Below are 14345 nucleotides of genomic sequence, written 5' to 3'. Positions count from 1 at the left end.
TATTTGTTCTGGTTGTCCTGAAATTTACAAAGATCCACCTGCCTCTGCCTCCCAAGTAGAGTGCTGGGATTGAATGCATTTTACCACCATGCCCAGCCCAAATAGGTCTTATCATAACGGACTACAAAAAGGAAAAGATAAGCCAACTCCCCCTGAGTTATCATCAACAGAGAAGGCTTCCAGGCTAGGTAGTGTGGCTCAGTGTTAGAACCCATGCGTAGCATTTACAGGATCCTGGATTTGAGCCGTAGCACTGAGAAGAATAAAAGGAAAGGTTTGTAAACAAAAGCTTAAGTTCTTGGGCTCTCTATAGTTGCTTTCCTGTGATGTGCATGAAAGAGGAATGATGCCACCCACCTGGTTCTGAAGGACCATGCATGAAGAAACAAGGAGACAAAGTGGCTCAGCACTTGAATGTTCAAGCTACTGACAAAATGCTTCAGTTATCCAGTACTGGGTAAGTCAAACCCGTAACTGCAGCATATTACAAATGCCAAAGCTCTGCTTTAGGAAGATTCTTGGTCTCTCAAATGAGACAATGGCATAAATCTATAGTACCTTCACAGAGTGCCTTACATAGTCACAGGAGACTCGGTCTACACTGTATCACACATTACTGTATGTGAGCCACATTGCTAGATTAACAATCCGTACTTGGTAGTATAGTCTATACAGTTTAGCTCTGATGACAATTTCAATCTCCCCCACGTGGACTTACAACTGATATATACACTTTTATGAAAGATATTTCCAGATATAATTTCAATAGTAAATCTGTCTTTCACAAGTTTAACTTCTTCATTCCACTGTAATAGCATAGTCAAAGATGGGTTGCTTAGTCAGGTGTTGTGGTGCACATTTGTGGAAGCCCAGCACACCAGCATCTGTGTGGGGACCACCAATGCTAGCTCTTTCAGATGGCAAGGCACTCTCCAAACAACAGCGACAAAAATCAGACTGCCTGATCTGTACAACAAAGATGCCAAGATCCTAAAGAGGTACGTCATGTCGATCTTAAAGTTAAGTTCCCTATGTGAACCTCTAATCTCTCAGGGCAAACCCTAAGCTCTTGAATAGTTACAGAATGGGAGGTAGTGAGAATTTTGGTTTCTTTTAAAACCCATTTATGTTGTGGGAATATGTTTTTTTTTGTTTGTTTGTTTTGATCCCAGGTGTGAGATACTTCAGATTGTCCACAGCAGCTGACTATAGTTTGTCTCCTGTTCTGACAGGTATGTGATTCTGCTGGCTGAAGTTAGTTTATGTTGGAATTCTGTGGACTCTTATGAAGGTACAAAAAAAAAAAAAAAAAAAAAAAAAAAGGCAAGGCCCCAGAGAAGCTGTGGCTGCTGTGGCTGGGCTGCTGCTCCCCCTGCTGCTGCTAGTGGTTCCTGCTGATTGCTTTTGCTGGTTGCTGGATTGCTGGTTGCTGGTTAGAGATAGCCTGATGAAGACTGGACTTGCCCCAAGGAACTTGACACTCCTAATCAGCAGGAAGCAGTCTACAGAGATCTCTGGCATCTTTCCTCTCCACCTTTCTTTCTCTCCTACCTAGAGTTGGTTGGGTTGGAGGGGATTGGGGTGGAGAAGAGCGGTAGGTTCAAAAATGCAATAAAGTAACCAAAAAGTATGGATACAATGGGATGATATAACTCGGCCATCAACAAGTAGGAAAGAATGTAAAGAAAGAAGTGGCTGATCCTTCAAAAGCTTGCATTGCTGTGGGACACAGTACAGTCCTGTGTAATCCCATCCCTTCCTCAGCTCCCTGTCTTACACATGCATAAATCTGCATTAGATCTTTCTTAAACTCCCAAGCTGCTTTTTAAAAAATAGCAACTTTCATGCAATGTGTGAGCTGAACGCACAGCAAAATTTTGTCAAAAGCTAAGATATAACTATTTGCACTGGATAATTAGAGTGAGGCCTCAAAACATCTTCTTTGAGGGGAAATGATGGGAGTGTAATTACCCCACAGGAAAACATTCTGGAGAAACCACAGGATGTTACTCTAACGTGGGAACGGGGGTGGGGCGGAGATGCAGTGATAATTCTCAGCTCCGAGGAGTGAGCCAGATGACACTGATGAAGTCATTCCATGGAGGGGAGGTCCGAGAATCAGTTCTCATACACATTTTAACAGGAGGGATCACCCAGAACAGAACAGCCCAGGCCAAACCGTGTCTACTACCTACGAACAGAAGCTGTTTACAAGAAACTACCCCTTGTTATTGCACGGCTTACAAAGCATTTGAAGGAACAGACCTGAACATTCTGAACTTCACATGAAAACCTAATAGGAATAATAAAAGCATATAGCATATGTGTTAGAAGGGTCACGGGCTTTGGTGGGCACCAGAATCACTGAGAGGACCATAAAACTTGATGCCCCTCTCAAAGGGCATCAGCTATTTAATACTAAATGTTGACCATGAAGGTAATTCAGGCTGCTAGCTGGTAGCAATGGCTGTGGTAAAACTGGGAGCAACGAAAACAAATGTCAATTTGTTACTTAAGACTTCCTATTAACAACGCTTTCAACACACTCTGTCATTTGGCAGTCCCAGGAAGTTTATAAAGTGTTCTCATTATCTTCCTTTTAGAGATGAGGTTGAAAAACAGAAAGGCCATAAAGTCACACAGCTCACAAGCAGTGTGCTGAGGACCTATTATCAGACTCTGGCTTTTAAGCCTATCTTAAATGACATAGTATTCTTAAGAGAAACCACAAACTTCAGTTTCCTAACATACATCCTGTACCTTTTATAACTTCCATACCCACTCCCGCCATCCCTGCCTCTCCCAAAATAACATCTTCGTGTGTGGGCTATAGGCAGCCCAGGAAGTGCTGGCTGATAAGCCCAGACCCATAAGTTAACAAGGACCTCTCATCCCAGGACCTTCCCACCCTACTCCCATGCCTGAATGCCTGTGGTGTGCCAGCACTGAGCTGCTGGGCACATTAAAAGGATGACTGCTCCTGTGTGCATGCATGTGTGTTTGCATTTGTGTGAGCACACATAAATATGCATGTGAAATCCTGAGGTTACTACAGAGCATCTCCCTTGATCACTTCCCACGTTATATATTAGGGAAGAGTCTTTGCTGAGCCTACAGCTTACGACAACTCAAGCTACCCTGGCTAGCCAACTCCTGTGCTCTGAGATTACAGGCAGGCTACCATGCTTACCCAGCTTCTATGCAGGTTCTAGAAATCCAAACTCCTCCTTTACCTGGAGCCGTCTCCCCTGACCTCGTGCCTTTTGTAACTATTACTATATCCCATGAGTTTGCCTGCTGGTAAAGGAGAATAAGAAAGCCAAAGTACAAGGAGGATAGAACTGTGACGTGGGGTGTGCATCTCCTTGATGGTAAACAGGGATACAGCTCATATCAATATCAAACCCAGACAAGGAGACTCAAGACCAGAACTTCCATAGTTCTGTGCACATAACCTCTGTGTCCTACCATGAAGGCAAATAGAACTCCTCTAAGTCAACCCCACTGGGGAATGATGAGGAAGTGGCCCCTGGAAAGAAAGAGTGGAGAAGTCTACATGTAAATGAGTTTCACTACCCTCTGAAGAAGAAAGGGTCAATCCTAGCCCCCTGTACTACCCAGTGCTAGCTGGGTATCCTGCCAGCTGAGTTCCAGAGGGAGATGAAAGCCCCAAACTGGGTTCACTTGCTTACTAGGCCAGTCATCCTGTATGTGTTGAGCACAAGGCTGCTCTCTGAAGCTGCACCCAGGTAAGGAATGCAAACCACAATGAGTGGGAGGTACTGTGTGAGGCATGGTTATCAAACCACAGAAGTCTGGAGGTTTGAGAAGACTAATTTCAAACACAGCAATTAAAGAAGGGCTGGGAGGAGATGAGCGCTTGAACTAGAACTTGAGGGAAACAAGGCATTCCGAAGAAAACGCTGCACAGCATAGTTACTGATGGCCTTCAGGGGGACACAACCTCAGGGTTGTGAGCCTGCAGCACTTCAGTGAAGAAAGTAAGCTGACAGAAGCTCATGGCCCTGCCTCAGAGCAAGTTATAGGCACCTGGGCTTCTCCAGTGAGCCACTGGGGTTTCTGAGACGCAGAAACACATGATGTGGGCTGTGTTTCTAGAAAAGAAGTTGTGCATCCTGAAGACTCTTAATTTCAATAAAAGGGCTGCTGAGGCTAGAAGGTCATCTTTCATCTGTGCAAGCCTGGGCAGAGGGAGAGAGGAGGAAAGACAGATCCCAGACAATTAGATCAGAGAAAGGCAACAGACAATGATTAAAAAAAAAAAAAAAAAAGTCAAATTTCAGCTTTTTCCTTACCCCCTCTTACCTAAAACTAATTCATGGTAAATTTTCCCTCAAGCCAAAAGGGCACTGCTGCTGGCTGACTGATCCAGGCTTGCCAGATATATTCAAAACCAGTCCTATCACCAGCCCCCCCCCCTTTTGTTTTGTCTAAGTTGGCCAACTCAAAATTAGGGAAGGAGGTTCCATCCCAGGCCACCCCAACCACTTAAAATCCCCAGCCCTTTAGGGAAGAATGTATTTTGGTCCAAAGTCTCTTCTCTGCAAGCTTTGCTGTGAGTGAATGCATGCCTCTTGCCTCTTGAGTATGTGAGTGTGTGTGCGCGCGTGTATGTGTGTGTGTGTGTGTGTGTGTGTGTATTTGCTTTTAAGAAACTTTATTACCTATTGTTCTCTGTTATGTCTGAGATTTTTTCCCACTGCCTTTTAATTCAATTTAGTTGTTAGACAAAGCAAGCCCCATACAGCCCCTAGATGGTAGCACATAAACTGCAGGCATTTTCAAGGGGATACATTCTGACTTCAGAGCCCACAGTTACTTAGGGAATTCTATGTACAGTATGTCTGTACACACTGTACATAATGGGTAACATGTGTTCTGAAGGGGTTCACTATAAATACAGCCATTCTCCTCCATCTCAAGAGTCAACTACTACAGAGGGCCTTAGATTGTTTCAAGTACTGAGTCATGAGGAAAGGCACATTTCATATTTGGGGTATCTCAAATTTGAGCTATCAAGACAAGAAGTCAAGGAAGCAAAGGCTAAATGTGAACAAAGGCTCTGAAGACAGGGCCAGCCTAATCAGACCAAGAGCTTTTCTGAGACAGGAGAAAAAAAAAAAAAAAATATATATATATATATAATAACCCCAGAGGTCATGTTGCACAAATCTCACAGATCAAATGGGGGAAGAGTAACAGCGGTGCTGAGTCCAAAGTACTGAAAACCAAGAGACAAGAAGAGATTAAATAAGGAAATAGCGGTCACCAAAATCATACTCCCTGAGGAGGTCAAGGTAAGTTAAAGGCAGTGGTGAGATGCTCCAGTTTGTAAGGGGGAATAGAGGGCAGACAAGCTAACTCCCATCTTTTCAGAAGGGATAACTCCACTCAGGAGATGCAGAACAAAGACACAAACCCACAAGAAACAGCAAGCAGAACAAAGGCACCAAGGAAATGGTTGGATTTAGCCATGTAATTGCCCTGTCTTGCATGACTGAATATAAGGCTCCCTTCTTTGGCTATCGCACTATTAGAATGGATTCCAAGAGGTTAGAATTTCCCCAGGAGTACCCTGCTGCGAGGGGAAATAGCTGAAACCGTGAATCCATCAAGAGGAAGAATTTGTCTTCAAGAGTAAGATATTCAATTTGTCAGTGACCTTGCAGGAGAGATTCTTGCAGAACAGACTCACCTTGCAGGATAGACTCACCCTGCAGGAGAGACTTGGAGCAGAGGCAGGCAGGGGACCACACCTTGCCAGATTATCTATATAATGTTTCTCTTGCTTCTATTTAGACCTTACCCTTACGTCAAGAATCGGGAGAAATCCTGGAGACAGACTTGAGAGGGTCAATACATCTCTTCGTCCCTCTTCCAAATGTGACCCTATTAAACAAATCTCCCTTTTCTGGTCTTCATATTAATTTGTCTCCTTTATTTGGCTTACTGAGGACAGGCAGCCAATCCTGGCTTATTGGGGCACAGGCTGTGATCCCTAAATCCAGCAACAATATCAGGCAAGAGAATCAGCCTGAGTCACATAATAGGTATGTCACCATTTTAGTCATCGGATTATCTGAGTCCTGACTCCTTAGACCTATTCTCAAAAATATCTCCAGAAAAACAATTTAGGGTAGGGAAGCCTGAGAGGAAATAGAAAGGGAAATGTCAGAACACCAAGAAAAAGAGAGGACAGAAGTTAATACAAAAGAAGAGTAATAAAGAAGAAAGACAATGGTAAGAATAAGAGACAGGAAACCCAATTTAAGATTTTAAATGTGTATGTAATTCTGCTTTGAAAAAAAATTATATATTTTACCCAGCCTTCAAACTTCGACTAATCCAGTAATAAAGCTCAAACTGATGAACATAATATCCTGAGGCATAGGACTAGAATGCTTTGCCTATATTTATAAGGAGGGTTGTTTGTATACGATTTTACTTGGAAATATCTCTCTCAAGAAAATTTTATATATATATTTGAATATCATCTTTTTTTAAGTTGAAGTTTCTGTTAAGAAAGATTATAAAGAGTGCTCACAGATCCCCTGGCTCATCACGAATGGGGAACTAGAGCTTATTAAAAGGTAACCAAAGGGCTGGAGAGATGGCTCAGAGGTTAAGAGCACTGGCTATACTTCCAAAGGGTCTGCGTTCAATTCCTAGCAGTAACATGGTGGTTCATAACAATATATAATGAAATCTGGTGCTCTCGTCTGTCATGCTGGCACACATGCAGGCAGAATACTGCATGAAAGAATAATAATAAATAAAATACTAAGGAGAGAGAGAAAGAGAGAGGCAACCAAAATGCTGAAGGGAGACTGAAACTTCCGAGTTGATAATTTTTACCTCTTCTCACATTTCCAAGCACAAAGACACACTTGCCTTCCCTATTTATTTTAGTTTTCATACCTATGACCTCCCCCCAAAGTGCTATTGTTCCTGGATTATCAACCTAATTCCAAACACATAGTAACTTCCCTGTATACATTATTCCACTTCAGTTTCAGGCATCTTCATGCTTAAGAAGACATTGAAACAAACACTAGGATCCAAACTGGAGTTTACCTGATTCTAGTTACCAGTTTTATCACAGCCCAACATTGCCCCTCAAAGGAAGATTTCCCCAGCTGAGAGACACATAGGATGCCAAAGCCAGAGGAGAGTCTCAAGGAGAGGACAAGAGCAGACATGGGTATCTCCAGACTCAATCTGCAAAGCCTCTGTCCCCTTTAATCAACCACTGCAAATGATGTTCCCATAGCAGAAAAGGTTAGGGCTTTATGTAAAGCAGACCTAACACACACACAAATCATTTCAAGTGACAGATTAAACACAGTAATTCAGGCACAGGGACCCAAAGATACCAATCGAGTCTGAGAATATTATTAAAGGGTTTGTAATTACATAGAGGACAAACGCACAACCACTAGATGTGAGCTGCAGAATAACATCCTATACAGAAACAAACAGTAAGATGTCTTGGGGATTTCACTACAACCCTTGTTCCATGTTCTGAATACATGAAAAACACATGTCTATTCAAGACAGATCACTTAGCTGGGCATGGTGAGCCAAGCCTCTAGTCCCACCACTTGAGAGAACGAGGCAGGAGAAGTGACATAAAGTAAGGCCAGACTGGGGTACACAGGGCTAAACAAACAAAGAAACACCCGAAAGGGACCGAGACCAGCCACCCCACCCAAAGCAGTGTTCCCTTTCATCCTTGCTTCTCTTTGTCAGAATGCTGTTATTCAAAGAACTCTGAGTGTCTTTATATGCACATTTTCCTTGAGAGAAAACTGAAGATATTGAAAACCACAGACAGAGAAAAGGGGCCTACAACAAAAGACAATGCCTCCTAATAGGACACTGAGACCACTTTCCCGCATTGACACTGAGACACAGAAACCAAGAATGGAAGGATGAGAAAGCATCACACTGAGTGCCTCACGCGGAAAGAGTTCTGGAGGAAACAAAGAGCCCACTTCAAAAATGAGAAAATATCATCATAATGCTATTGATTCCACGTTCTCTCTTCCAGTGTCTGTGTGTCTTTAAGAATTCATCACAATCCAAATGTCTGTGATTAAACCAGCATCTTTATTTTATGGACACAACTCAATATATCTTGTGCAAGTCATTCAAAGTACAGAAAAAAAGATTAATTTACTTCTATTGATTTTTTTTTATTTAGTGATCTATAAGCATCTCTTTGCTCCTGAGCCATTGGGTGGATCCAGCTAAACAGGTAGAGCCAATTTCCCTACATAAAGAAAATTAAACACACATGGTATATACTCACTCATATAGACATACAACATAGGACAAACCCACTAAAACCTGTGCATCTAAAGAAACTAAGCAAGAGAGAGGACCCTAACTAAAATGTCCAATCCCCATCCGGAAAGGCAAAGAGGATGGACATCAGAAGAAGAAGAAAACAGGAAACAACCTAGGAACCTACCACAGAGGGCCTCTGAAAGCCTCTGCCCTTCAGACTATCAAAGCAGATGCTGAGCCTGATGGGCAACTGTTGGGCAGGTGAACGGAATTTTAGGTAAGAACTGGGAAATAGTAAGAGCTGGAGAGGACAGGGTCTCCACAAGGAGAGCAACAGAACAAGAAAATTTGAACACAGGGAACTTCCCAGAGACTCATACTCCAACCAAGGACTATTCATGGAGATAACCCAGAACCCCTGCACAGATGTAGCCCAGGGCAGTTCAGAGTCCAATTGGGTTACATAGTAATGGGAAGAGGGACTGCCTCTGACATAATCTGATTGGCCTGCTCTTTGATCACCTCCCTCTGGGGGGGAGCAGCCTTACCAGGCCATAGTAGAGGACAATGCAGCCACTTTTGATGTGAACTGACAGACTAAGATCAGAAAGGAGAGGAGAACCTCCCCTATTAGTGGACTTGGGGAGTGGCATGCAAGCAGAGGGAGGAGGGAGGGTGGGACTGGGAGGGGAGGAGGGAGGGGCTTATGGGGGGATGCAGAATGAATAAAGTGTAATTGATGAAAAATTTTTAAAAAAAGGGAAAAAAATAATTTAAGAACCTTAAATGACTTTCAAAAGTGGAGGAAAACATGGAGTTAGTCAATTGGCATGGAGCACATCTCGCCCCTGGGGGCAATGGTCTCCTGAACCTACTCAGACCTCGGACACCACCATTGCTAGTTCTAGAACTGACGCAGGATGTTTCAACGAGGGGGTTAAGGCTTCTCATAATATTTCCTATAAGCCCACACCTGTTTGTCTATATCCCCCATTTTTATTCATTATTAGCCAGATAGAGCCAAGTAATTGTGGTAATGATACTTGCTTTTTTGCCCAATGCTGGAATGCTAGTAAATTTAGGTATGCCCTGGTTACTCGCATGCCTCACTGGGTGCCTGTGCCCGTTGATGCCCCTCACGCTATGACTCTCTTCAGACAGAAAAGGGATCTTGGAACTACAGCCACCATTGTTACTACCATCTCATTGGCGGCTATTGGAGCTATCACCGGGGCATTAGCCATGAGTCATACTGGGCAGACTGCTCAGACCCTGAATAATCATTTAGCCAATGTAGCTCATGCCTTAGTTGTACATAAAGGAATTAATGCTCAACTAAAAGGAAGCTTGATGGTGTTCAATCAGAGGATTGACCTCGTGCAGGAGCAAATTGATACCCTATGGCAAATCGCTCAACTTGGCTGTCAATGAAAATATGCTGGACTTTGAGTCACTAGCATATAACATGAGAATTTTTCCTGTGCTGCAAATCTGTCTAAACAATTGTCGAGCTATATTTTAGGTAATTGGACTGGAGAATTCGATACTACGATGAAGCAGCTGTGAGTGGCCATTGTCACAGTAAATTCTACCAGAGTGGACGCAGGACTAGCCACAGGATTATCATCATGGATTGCTGCAGCCATGAATCATCTGAAGGAATGGGTGGGCATGGGAGCGTTAGCAGGCCTTCTGGTGTTGGTCTCCTTGGTTTGCCTGTGGTATATATGCAAGATTAGAGTCTCACAACAGTGTGATGCAGCCATGATCATTCAGGCCTTTACAGCCATTGAAGCAGGACAGTCTCCCCAAGCATGGTTGGATACCATAAAAAGCTAAAATGTTATGCTCAGGATGCGAGGCTAAGCACTGCACTCAGGGTCAGCAGCTTTGGACCCAGAGAAGAGCATGTCTGATTGCATGCGGGTTGATACCCCAGGTCCCGCCTCTGAGAAAAAGGTATCGGACGGGTCTGATGCTCTTTGGGTGATGACACCTAAATGAACATCGATACAAAGTCCTAATTTATTTCTAATATCAGAGATGAGACCTCTACTATTGCCTGATGCGTCTAAAACAAAAAGGGGGAACTGTAGAGAGCTGCGGAATGCTGTGCCTTAAAGATGGAGCTGGTTTCCGCCTTCCACCTTCCCGATGGTGAGTGCTCTCTGTCACGAACAATTCCACATTTGGCTAAGGCTTAGGATCTGGCTTGCTTCCATGTATGTGGACCTATCTGCATTGCCCACGTGGCATGCTGAGGTTGGCTACCCAGAGGCTATCTAAAGTGGGCTGGCTTTCCCCAGGGTCAGATGATTGTTCAAGGTTCCTGAATAAACTGCATTGAAAAAAAAAAAAAAAGAAAATTAAAGAAAAAGTAAAAACAAAGAAAGAATAATAGTAAAAAAAATGTAATAAACTATGTAAATGGCTGACTAGATTCCACAAAAAATTAAAAAAAAATAGTTGAGTACTGAATGTAATGTGGACAATATTTCCAATACTGTTTCAACATTAGTATCATCACTAATAATACTATAACAGTTTTTAAAAGAATATCATTAGGCCAGCTAGAAGGTTCAGCTGGTAAGAGTGCTTGCTACCATAGCTGAAGACCTGAATCTGATCTCAGGAAATGACATGGTAGAGAGAACTAACTCTGGCAAGGAATCCTCTGACCTGCACATGTGTGACATGGCTTTCAGGAAAGCCAAACACATATATACACACACAAATAAATTCGTTAAAAAGTGTGTCTTTGGGGAAATAGATGAACAAGAGGCTAAAGTTTGTTTCAAGAACTGCAACTGTAATATCATGTGCCCAATAATGTATACAATGATTTACATGCATGTTTGTAGACTGCATGTAAAAATGTGTTTAACAATTTGAAAATTTAGATGAAATACACTGAAAGTATTCCTTCAACTTGTTAAAATAAATATAGAAGAGATGGGGAGATGGACAATCATTAAAGTACTTACTTTTAACACATTCCTCTGAGTTTATATCCCTAGGACCCACATAAAAGGGTTTATGTGTCATCTCTGTGCTAGGGAGACAGAGAGAGCAGAATCTCTGCCTCAAAAAGTAAGGTATCCACAGACAATGTCAGAAGGCATTAAAGTCACTACCAATGCTAAATCATTGTGGGGGAGATGAGGGAGGATGACTCAGCAAGTAAAGACACTTTTCACTAAGCTTGAGGACATGAGGTTTTATCCCTGGGACCCACGAGGTTGAAGGATAGAAATGATTCTCACAATTTGTCCCCTGACCTTCATACCACCATCTACAAATAAAATAAATTAAGTATAATTTTGCAAGATCTTTTTAACGTTGTTTTTTTGAATCATCAGGTCACGCACACACATACTTACCTACCCATATTAAAAGTGAATATGCTGCCCAGCATGCTAATGGAGAATCTTCCAATGAAACAATAAGGTAATTACATATTGCTATGAATTCTCCATCGACTTTATGAGATGACTTGTTATAAAAATGAGTAGAAAAAGAAAAAAACCCCTAAAAACTGAAAACCAGGTTTACCTGTGAACAGTAGTGAAGGCGTGAGCTAGCTGCTAGCTGCTCTTGCCATCAAAACCATTCGATTCGTTCTAGTCTGAACGTGCATGATTTCATTTTCTAACTGTTATGAAAGACCAGCTTTAACAGGTCCTAACTTGAGGGTAGAGCATACAACACCTTTAAGACTAACGCATAAAAACTACCTCATGTTAACTTTTTCATGACCAGGCTTAATTTCTTTCACCAGCCAAACAAGTGTGGAAATACTGTCCCCAAACAGGAACTCCGCTTAAGTACTAAAGAAAGTGGCCAATTCTACCACAAGCCTACAATGAGATGGAGCACAGCCTGTTCCTCCTAGTCAGCCAACACACAGACACAAGATCAGCACACATATCAAACTCCAGGGTCCTTAGGAGGAAGGACCTACTGTTACTGAATTGTAGCCACAGCAGTCTATGCCCCAAAAGACAAGTTTATTCAACTATTCTTGAGAAACCAAATAAAACAAATAGTAAAAAAAAAAAAAAAAAAAAAAAGTGTATGTGTGTAAGCGTATGAGTGTGTGTATGAGAGGAAGAGAGAGTGTGTGTGTGTGCATGTGTCTCTGTGAGAGAGACAGAGACAGAAAGAGAGAGACAGAGAGAGTATGTGTTGGAGTATGTATGTGTATGTAAGTGATTTGTCAATCCAAACAAGACAAAATTGACCCAGGTAATACCTGTTTTTAATTTGGGGCAGGCAACAGAACTTTTTAGTCTTATAACAGAAGCCTGCCATATACATGCCCCAATATATGGCCTGTTATGATTTCAGACAAAACTGAAACTGTGGGGTGAAAAACTGGCCAAACCTATGGAGAAGGTCACTGTCACACTTATAAGGGGGCTGCTGGGGTCAAGGTCCCTCACAGCTGAAACTTTGAAGATTCAGCAGTTACCTGCTGTTCTGGCAATAAGGTTTCAAATCATGAGCTGCACATTATTTACTATTTACATATCACGATATAAGATGGCAAAGAGTTTATTTTTAAAAACGAACCAGTGTCCCCAAACAAGGTCTACATGGAGCAACTCCCCTACCTCAGAATGCAGGGGACTGGCTTCAGATGCCACAGGCAAAATACACAGAAGTATACATTGTTTTCAGAGGCACAGGTCTAAATGAAGAGTTGCTTGTAAACCCGGAAACTTCTTATTTTACATAAAGACTAAGCCATCATTAAGCTGGCTAATTTTCACTCAGAGGCTTTCGCTCGGACTAGCTACCATTCATGCTAACATCTTACCTTAAAAACAAGGGAATCATCAACCTGCACTTTTGTGTGTGTGTGTGTGTGGTTGCTGTTCTTAATAGCTTGTTCAGAAAACAAAACAAAACAAAAAATAAAAATAAGTTTACAGCACAAATTTTATAATTTAACACATTCATTTTCCTGTAAAAACACAGAAGGAAAACCTATTGAAACATGGATGGTATATATAATTCAAATGCAGTGTTAAATCTCTGACAGATCTAACAACTTCAAAATATTTCTACCTGATATTTTTATTTCTCTGCATTCATGGTAATAGTAGGTTTTAAATTTATTTTTTCTCATAAAACTGTATTACATTTGCTTATTTTGGGAGTTTCCAGGAGCAAGTAAGTATGTTCCATAGTACACACATGGAGGTCAGTGGGCAACTTTCAAGGATCAGTTCATTTCTTCCCCTTTGTGGGTATTAAGGTTCAGACTCGGATGATCATCAGGCTTGGTGGTAAATGCTTTTATTTAAGGAGCTTTCTTGCCTGGCATCATCTTTATTAATTTGTTTAAACATTGCATGTAAAGAAAATTAAAGTGTTTCTTGTTGTTTCTTTGTTGCTTTGCTTGAGACAGTGCCTTTCTATATAGTCCTGCTGTCCAGGAACTTATTGTGTCACTGGACTGGCCTGGAACTCACAGAGATCTGCCTGCCTCTGCTCCCCAAGCACTAGGATTAAAGGGCTTTGCCACCGTGCCTGAAGTTTTTATCTGGAAGTTTTGAAATTATTCACAAATTAAATTTTATTTTGATAACATAACTCTATGGTGGATATGTGTAATCCTAACACGCAGGAAAATTATGAGTTCAGGGCCAAGTTGAGCTTCATAGAAAGTTTAAATGTAACAAATGGACATCTTATCTTAAAAATAACCCAATGATAGAAAACACATACGAAAATTTATTTACTCTTTTTCTATTTATATATTTTGGAGACAAGTTTTCGACATGTAGTCCTGACTGCGTTGGAGCTCACAACGTAGACCAGGCTGGCCTCAAACTCAAGCGATACATCTGTGTCTCTGCCTCCAGAATGCTGTGATGAAAGGCATATGCCATCACACCCAGTCCACAAAATATAATTTTAAGGAATTATCTTTTGTGGAAGAATGTCATTCAAGATAAACCTGTCCTTTTAGCTTAATTCAATTGTGTTTGTGCATGTGTGTAAAAATAGCTCTACAGATTTTTTCAGAC

At 41.8% G+C, this 14345-nt stretch overlaps 1 protein-coding gene and 1 long non-coding RNA gene across 8 annotated transcripts in view; one reads left to right on the top strand and one right to left on the bottom strand.

The window, feature by feature from the left end:
• Nucleotides 1-14345, bottom strand: part of Med12l (mediator complex subunit 12L) — a 314509-nt gene that overhangs the window by 98236 nt on the left and 201928 nt on the right. The gene's annotated exons all lie outside the window — the stretch shown is intronic.
• On the top strand, nucleotides 3638-5909 carry LOC132652220 (uncharacterized). The gene is made up of 3 exons (XR_009589700.1): nucleotides 3638-3749; nucleotides 5201-5318; nucleotides 5821-5909. It is a non-coding gene; the product is annotated as an uncharacterized LOC132652220 (long non-coding RNA).

Source organism: Meriones unguiculatus, chromosome 2 (assembly GCF_030254825.1).
Source record: "Meriones unguiculatus strain TT.TT164.6M chromosome 2, Bangor_MerUng_6.1, whole genome shotgun sequence".
Taxonomy (NCBI): Eukaryota; Metazoa; Chordata; class Mammalia; order Rodentia; family Muridae; genus Meriones; species Meriones unguiculatus.
Note: the sequence above shows the minus strand (reverse complement) of the source record. Positions and strands in the feature narration are given on the sequence as shown.